Raw genomic sequence first — 8,452 nt, forward strand, 5'->3', positions numbered from 1 at the left:
TTCATTCCAGTGTCATCACATCAACTTGCCCGCAGGGTTGAGGACCAGGCTTCAGCACTGCCACTGCATTAGGAGCACAACGGGTCCACCACCAGGTCTGACCTGGAACCATGAAGGCTCTGGCTTCCCCAGTGACTTCCCAGAGTGATCAAGTACACCACCTGCAAATTGTGAGGAATTTAATTCTCCATGGGGATGATTTTCACCAATGGAAGGAAGCACATGAGAAAGAATGAGAAGGGAAGGACATAAACCGCCTTTTGCTGGATTGTTTATAGAAACAGTGTTTCCATCTGACCTCTCTAGAGGGGTCCTGCGAGCAACCCAGTTGGATATTCTCATGAAGATAATGCCCATTCAGTAAAGCACACTGTGCAGTTACCATCTGGACCTCTCTGCCCAACTGCCCCTTTGCCCTCATTCTTGTTTCTTTCCCAGTAAGGCATCATCACATTTGCTTTTCTGTGACTGATCCCATGTCCCAGGGAACCGGGGTTAGGAAAGTGGTATTAACAGAGAATAGGATACTTGAAACTTGAAATTGTGGTGGGATGGAATGATGTTGGAGTGTCGAAGAAAGTGATCCAGCAGCTAAAATCTTCAAAGCCTGGGGAAGTGGGAGGAGATCCTGCACACTGAGGAGTTTTGAATAGTACAGTCTCTTCATATTAGGGAGGAGGAAGGGCGTTTGGGGTTAACAATGTGCAACAAGGAGAGCCTGTAACTCACATGCAGGCCCAGTAGTACAAGGTTGTAGAAGAGAAAGCAACTATCTCTTGAGAGGATTGTAAAGAAAGAAGTGTCCTCAGAGCAAGAGGATGACGAAAAAATTGGGAAAGAGGGTGAGGATGCAGAACATTCCATTAAGATGACCTTGAGTTCAGGGATGCATAGAGGAAAAGTTTCAGGAGATGAGTAGTTATGGAGGATGACATCAGGAAAGGTGATGTGCATGCCAACTGGTGATTAGAGTTGTGAAATGAGGGATGCTGACAGAGGTGCTATATGCAAAGGTCAAAGGGACTAGTGAGATTTGCCCTGATGATCCCAAGACACAGACTGATGGAGCAACTGCCAGTGTTCCAAGGAGGAGAGGTATGAGCTCTTGTCCTGAGTATGGACGTTCTGGGGTCCCATTCAACCCCACTGACAGAGCAAGGAGTCCCACAGGTGTGGGAGATGGATTCTGCCAGGAAAGCAAACTCCTCCCTCTTAACTTCTATGGACAGAGGAACCTCCAAGACAGCGCAAGTGTCCTCTTACTCTAGCTGAGCAGATATACTAGCCCCTGCTCATCACCATTCGATAAGCATTGGGTGTTTTCTTCCTGGTGAGATCATGATTTGCTAGTGTTGGACTGAGCTCTCTGTTTTTCCTGCTGTCCTTTGATTATTATTTTCCCCCAGGACTTCCAAAGTCTTTTTCACCTATAGTTCCAGGTACCCGGATACAGTATTTGCTAAACCCAAAAGTCTCTGCTTACAGAGCTTACTATTTTCACCCCTAGTAACCTGTTGTCTTTTTGCCGATCTCTTGCTTTCTGTGGCATTTCTCTCCCAACTCTGTAGATCCATAATCGCAGGTGAGGACAGCTTTAGGATCAGATATTAGTCTCAAGCACAGCTGTGGTGTTCAGTATCAGATCCTGCCATCCACTTGGGGGCGACCAGATCCTGAGGTTCTTGCTTTCCATCAATGTCACAACTCCCAGAGTCCTCACTCACCATAATCATGGAGGTTTCATGGGGTACAGCTGTCAAAACTGCAGGCAGGATTACACCGGCCCAGGTGGGAGAAGGGCCTGGCCCTGTGGGCTCCAGCCCTCCTCATTGTGCATGTGGCTGCGTGGCCATCACTGTCTCAGTCCTTTGGCTCCAAGTTCTGGCAGAGGGCTGTTTTCTGCTTGCACCTGATGCATGTCTTTTATTTCTGAGACGCCATTGAACTTAGATAAACTTTCATATCCTTTTATATTTTCTTTTCTTTCCCTCACCTATTTTACGTAACTTTGATTCCTTATCTTCTTATGTAGAAGAGTCTATTTTTAATTTCTTGACATTTCTCTTATAACCTACCATTTTCTTTTTCTGATGTACTGTCTCCCTCTTTTACCTTAACTGACTTTCCACTTGTTTGCACTCACTCAGCCTGACACAGCTGACTCAGACTGTTTCTCACTTTTTCCAAGCAACATGCAGTCCTCTCCTCCCTGTGACCCATCCTTTGGAAGGACTTGCTGACCTGTACACAGAAACGTGAATTTATTGATTTAACTCATTTTATTTCCATTAATTAAGCTTGGTACCTTCCCTTCTTCCAATATAGCAGATTTCCTCTCTGCTCAATGTGGCCCCTCTAATATTTTCCACCTTTAACTTACATTTTCCCATCTTCTGTAGCATTATCCTTATCTATACCACCCTGAATTTCTACAAATATTCCCCCTCCCACTTTCTATTTTTATAAATATTTTCTATGTTTGATAATATCTTTCTAAGATTTTTTTCCTCCCTAAGCCTGTTCCTAAAGTTTATATTTTGGGTTTTTGACCAATGTGTTAGTCAGTTTTTTCATTGCTGTGACCAAAAGACCTGACAAGAACAATTACAGGAGGAAAAGTTTATTTGTGGGCTCATAGTTTTAGAGGTCTCAGTCCATAGAAGGCTGGCTCCATTCCTTGGGGCTTGAGGTGAGGCAGAACATCATGGTGGAAGGGTGTGGTGGAGGAAAGCCTAGGACATGGCTCTAGGATAGGAGAGAGAGGAGAGAGAGAGAAAGTGAGAAAGAGAGAGAGAGAGAAAGAGAGAGAGAGAGAGAGAGAGAGAGAGAGAGAGAGAGAGAGAGAGAGAGAGAGAGAGAGAGAGAGAGACAGTGCTTTGCTCAGTTTGGACAAAATATATACCCCATAGGCACACCCTGAGGGACCTACCTCCACCAGCCACACCCACCTGCCTACAGTTACCATCCAGTTAATCTCTATCAGGGATCAATTCTTGTAAATAGGAGCCAAGGAGTGTGCTTCAGGCTTCAGGTCCGATTTCTGAATAGGCTATGCTGGGATACCCAACTCCTGAGAACTTATTAGAATGGAAATAGCAAAAAGCAAGAATTGTAAGGAAGAACTTTGAAGAAATTTTTTAGATATGGAAGACAGTGGTTTTCTAGAGAGGAATTTGGCTTTCATTGCCTCCTTAAGTTTCTCCAAATTCCCAAGGACATTAAATTTCTAGAATCCATATTTTCCCTACCTCAGTCCCTGCTTGAATCCCCCACATTTCTGCCCATGCAGGTCTGCTCTCCATGAGACTTCATCCCTTCATTACCCTGCTGTCTTCTGTCTCAAGTCTTCACCTTTGTTAGTTTACTCACTTGCTTTGTTTGAATGTATCCTCAAGTAACTTCCTTCTACAGGACACGTTGGAGGCAAAAATTCTGGCTCCTTGTTTGTCTTTAAACAATTTTAGTCTACCTTCACATTTGATAGAAAAAAATGGTGGCATATAAAACTAAAAATTAAAACCTTTTCCCTCAGAACTCCAAAGGTATTATTCCATCTTCTCTAGCACCCAAGACTACAGTTTCACAGACCCATAGGAGTCCAATTTTCAAGTCTAATTTGGAAATAACCTTTAAGTCTTCCATCTATGAAATCTTTTAGAATCTCCTCTTTGCCCGTGGTGTTCTGAAACTGCACATTTTATCAAGAAGAAGGTTCTTTTTGTTCACATGCATGGAACTTGATAGACCAACCCCCACCCCTGGGGTATTGGCAATGGAACCCAGGGCTTTCGTGCATGCCCGCAAGGCTACCACGGGACTTCATTCCCCAGCTCTCATGGATCTTTTTGGGGTTTCATTCCCCAGCTCTCATGGATCTTTTTAGTTTGTGATTCGTGTCCTTCAGTTCTGGTCAATTTTTCTCTATTATCACTTGGATAATTTCTCACTCCCTGTTTTATCCATTTGTAGTTTCTATTATACTAATGTTGCTCATCTTTTTTTCTCATGTTTTCTTTCCTTTCTTCTTCTTCTTCTTCTTCTTCTTCTTTTTTTTTACAAATAATTGTTATTTATTTTGAATAAAAGAGTAGCTAAAATAATATTACTTGTGACTAGACATACAAAACACAACATATTTGGGGTTATTTCACATGTATAAAACTGCCATTTTGTTCAGCACTACATATTCACAGCAACTTTATTAGATTTTAAATAATAAGTCATATAAACAAATGGGGGGATCCAAAATGATTTCTCATGTCTTCTACCTTCCTTATATTGGATTATTTATTTTATCAATTAGATGTTTAGTTCCTAAAAGCTGGTTGTTCTTTTTCATTAGCTTCTTTTTCTGTCACTCTTTCTTCTTGTAGGCTTTCAGATGTCTGGCGTTACTTCATTGTTTATTTGAGGAATAAGCCATAAACCCCTTACTGGGTCTCTATGAGCCTTCATTGGGCTTGTTCATAAGAGGGGTTTGTTTCTAGGCAGATACAGTAACCACCACCAATGCAGGTAGGACAGGAGAGGGTGCAAGAAGGGTACAGTGTTCTATCTGCAAAACTTCCATTCATTCCCTAGTTTTCATGTGTGAATCTTCTTTTTTCCTGTGACTGTCCCTGGTGTTTCTGAGTCCTAGGGTTCTCAACTCTCTCCCCCACCCCCTGGCACTTTCTAGGCAACAGCTTCTGGCATCTGCTTCACCTGTGAGTACTTCTCTAACCACCTCCTTTCTCTTAGAAATTTGTTAAAGTTCTCTTACATTTATGCCCCCCACTTGTTTTCTCTTTGCAGTGGGCTTATAATCTTTGTTTTATTTTCTATCATATAAGGGACTCTAAAGTGGGAAAAGACAAACATGTTTTCTAGCTTTAACCTGAGTTGAAAGAAGCAGAGTTGGCTGAAAGAAAAGCAATAGAAAATGAGTCCAACAATATAGAACCATCTTGCATCTTAAAGGAAACCCTGTGTATGCTTCATTCCAAGATGGATTTGACTGACCACGAACATGCTGTTAAAAGCTGCTTCTGGGTCATGGCTCAGCTCTGTAGGTCTCTATTCTCTTGTCCTGGAGAAATCCATAGGAGAGGGGCTGAGATGAAGGAATATTCCCAATGGGATGAATGTCATGTAGGCCACATTGACCTGAGTTGGGACCAGGGCTCAGACATTTTACAGGATCCGTTCGAGTCCTCTCCATCCCATTCCCACCACTTACGACATTCAACCAGAATTTGCCTCTCCCTGGACTCTCTTTCCCAAAGCTTTTTACATCAGAAGAGGGGAATTCATCATCCACTGGCTATTTCTCTTAGGATTTAGTCATAGTCTGATACTTATTTGGCTCAACGATTTAATTTTGCTTAGGGACACAAGTTTAATAAATTAGAATGTTCTCCTGACTGTATCATGCTGATTTGTACATAAGAATTTTTCATTCTTGATACATTTTTGAGCCAAAGCATGCTCATTATTTAGATTCTGGACATTGCCTCTATACTAAGAAAAACTATTTGAAGAAAAGAGTCCCATGCATAGGATGAAACTGGGTTCCCCTTTTAAAATGCAAGCCTTCAAGTTTATGGATGGCCATAAACAAACTTTATGAAATATTCTTACCCTAAACAAAGTGGGTATTTGCAGAGAGAACTCCTGTTACCCGTCACTGTGGATGCTTCATAGATGTTTACTGGTTTGATGAGTACTGGGCTGAAACTGTTTAAATACCTTTTTTTCAGGTCAGGATTCATTCTAGAGACTGGAATAGAGACAGAAACTGGAAAAACTATTCATTATGCAGGTGGCATTAAGTACTGTAAGGTGTAGGGAGATGAGACTAAGAAGCTGAGAAGAGGAGAAAACCTGTCATCAGTGGTTTGGAAGAGGTTAAAGAGCGATCATTGGAGTTTACCTTTTTCAGTTCTATCTGAAGCTGACTCTGGTTCTGAATTCATTTAAAAGGTCACTGTACAAGATGTTCAGAGAACATTATTTTTAACAGTGGAAAACTAGAAGCAGCATGAATGCCTAATGCTAGAAAAACAGTTACTGAAGGGAATAATAATGTAGTCTTTTTAAAAATAGACTTTATTTTTTTAGAACAGTTTTAGAATTACAGAAAAATGGAGAAGATAGTACAGAGAGTTCCCATATGGCCTGGGCCCAGTTTTCCCTGATTGATATCTTATATTAGTGTGGTACATTTTTTTACTCATAATGGATATGATAATATTGCTATCTTATTATTAACTAAAGTCCATACTTTATTCAAATTTTCTTACTTTTAAACTGAACTGTCTGTTCCAGATTCCCATCCAAAATGCCATACACATTACATTTAGTTGTCATGTTTCTTTAGGCTCCTTCTGACAGTAGTTATAATGTAGGTTTTTTTTTTTTTTTTTTTTTTTTTTTCCAGTACCAGGGATTGAACTCAGGGGCACTTAACCATTGAACCACATCCCCAGCCCTTTCTCGTGTTTTTATTTAGAGACAGGGTCTCACTGAGTTGCTTAGGGCCTTGCTAAGTTGCTGAGGCTGGCTTTGAACTTGTGATCCTCCTGCCTCAGCCTCCCAAGTCACTGGGATTATAGGCATGCTCCCCTGCACCTGGCAGAATGTGGTCTTTTAAACAGTGAGCGTATTAATATTTATAAATAAAAATACTGTGTTAGGTGATAAAATTATGGTTTAAATTACACATTTACATTTAAAAAATCATATTCTAAAGTTGGTTTAATTATAAGTTCTAACTCTTTCCCTCTACCTCTTCCCATCTTGTTTATATAGTTTTTGGCTGACAGATAAACAGTCTTCATACATCAACCCAAAAACAGCAGATGGGAACCCACAAGTAGGCCTTTGGAGCCTTGCATGAGCTCTGGTTGGATGCTCTGAATTGTCATTACAATAGCATTTCTTCTGCTCTCTTCATCTCCTCCCCCATCCCATCATTTTGAGACTGAGATAAAATAAGCATTTATTGCCTCGGGTTTAAACAGGGAAGATTCTTCTCCATTTCTGAGCCTTGAAATCTAATTCTTCAGTAGGCTGCACAATTCATTGATCTAGTTGGGGAATAAACACCATGTGGATTTTTATTTCTTGATTTTTCTTTTTTTTCTTTCCCCCAGGCAGGACACTTTCCCTGTTTCTTCAGCAATAAAGGATCCCCATCCTTCCAGGTAGTATGAATTCATGTACATGGATGAGTGCAAGGGAGTTTTAGGCTCTTATGCCCAGGCTCAGATGCAATACTCAGCTACCCAGAAAAGTGGAAAGGATGTGGAAAACAGACCAGGCTTTCTGGAGTCTGAAGAGTTTCAAAGCCATTTTGGGGAAGTGGAAGCCCTTAGTAGCAGAGTGAGTGACCAGATATTCACCAAACTTCTTACTTCTTCCTCACATCTGGGGTCTCTTTCCCAGGCTCCTCTGTGGGAGGGTGTGGCCATAGGACTGAGTTCTAGTCAGCAGAGTTTGAGCAGAAGTGATATATGCCACTTCAAGGTCTTCTCACACAAGGAATGTTGGTGAGACAGAAACAATCATGTTTACGCAGCCCACCCCTCTGCTGCTCAGCACACATCCCTATCTTCTCATCTATGTAATTCCAAATGCCCATGGACATAATCCATACGCCACCCTAACTCACTAGTGGAGGACAATCCAGTTACATATAACTTTTTTCTTTTTTAATCAGGGATTGAACTCGGGGTGTGCACCCTCAGTTCTTTTTATTTTTTATTTTGAGACAGGTTCTTGCGAAGTTGTTGAGACTGCCCTTAAATTTGTAATCCTTCCACCTCAGCCTCCCTAGTCACTGGGATTACAGGGATGTGCCACCATGCCTGGCTACATGTCACGTTTGCATCCAGTTCCAAGCCCAGGATCCCTGGCTACAGTCTGCATCTGGTGTGCGTATTAAGCTCTTGAGGTCTGACAGTTCGTGGACTAAGTAAAGAAGGCTTCCACCTCCACCTAGCAGTTAAAAAACAAAATGTTAGCCTGTCACTGGCACCACTTCATTTCTGCAGTCAATTTCCGTATTAGTCAGACCTCTTAGGAGACAGAAATACAGAGAGTTTGGCAAAGTGAGATAATCCTGAAGCCAAGAGAAAATGGAGTTGGTCTCTGTGGGTTGTGGCATCTGCAGTATTTACACTTGGGATCTTCAGGACTGTCGTATTCTGTCATGAAGGCTGAGAAACAGGGAAAGAAAGACTGAGACAAATGAATCGAGAGATCTTGCAGTTTACACTTAAAACTCCTAAATTCCCCTCCTGAGGACCAGTTGCACTTCCTCCTTGGGTACTTTGTATTTTTATAATAAATTACTATTCCTTTCAATTCCCCAATTCTTTTTTGGCTTAATTAGTTGTATTGGTTTTCAATAACATCTAATTTAAAGAATCCTAAGAACTATGTGGTGCAAAGTTTAGAAACATGAGAAAGG

Source organism: Sciurus carolinensis, chromosome 11, assembly GCF_902686445.1.
Source record: "Sciurus carolinensis chromosome 11, mSciCar1.2, whole genome shotgun sequence".
Taxonomy (NCBI): Eukaryota; Metazoa; Chordata; class Mammalia; order Rodentia; family Sciuridae; genus Sciurus; species Sciurus carolinensis.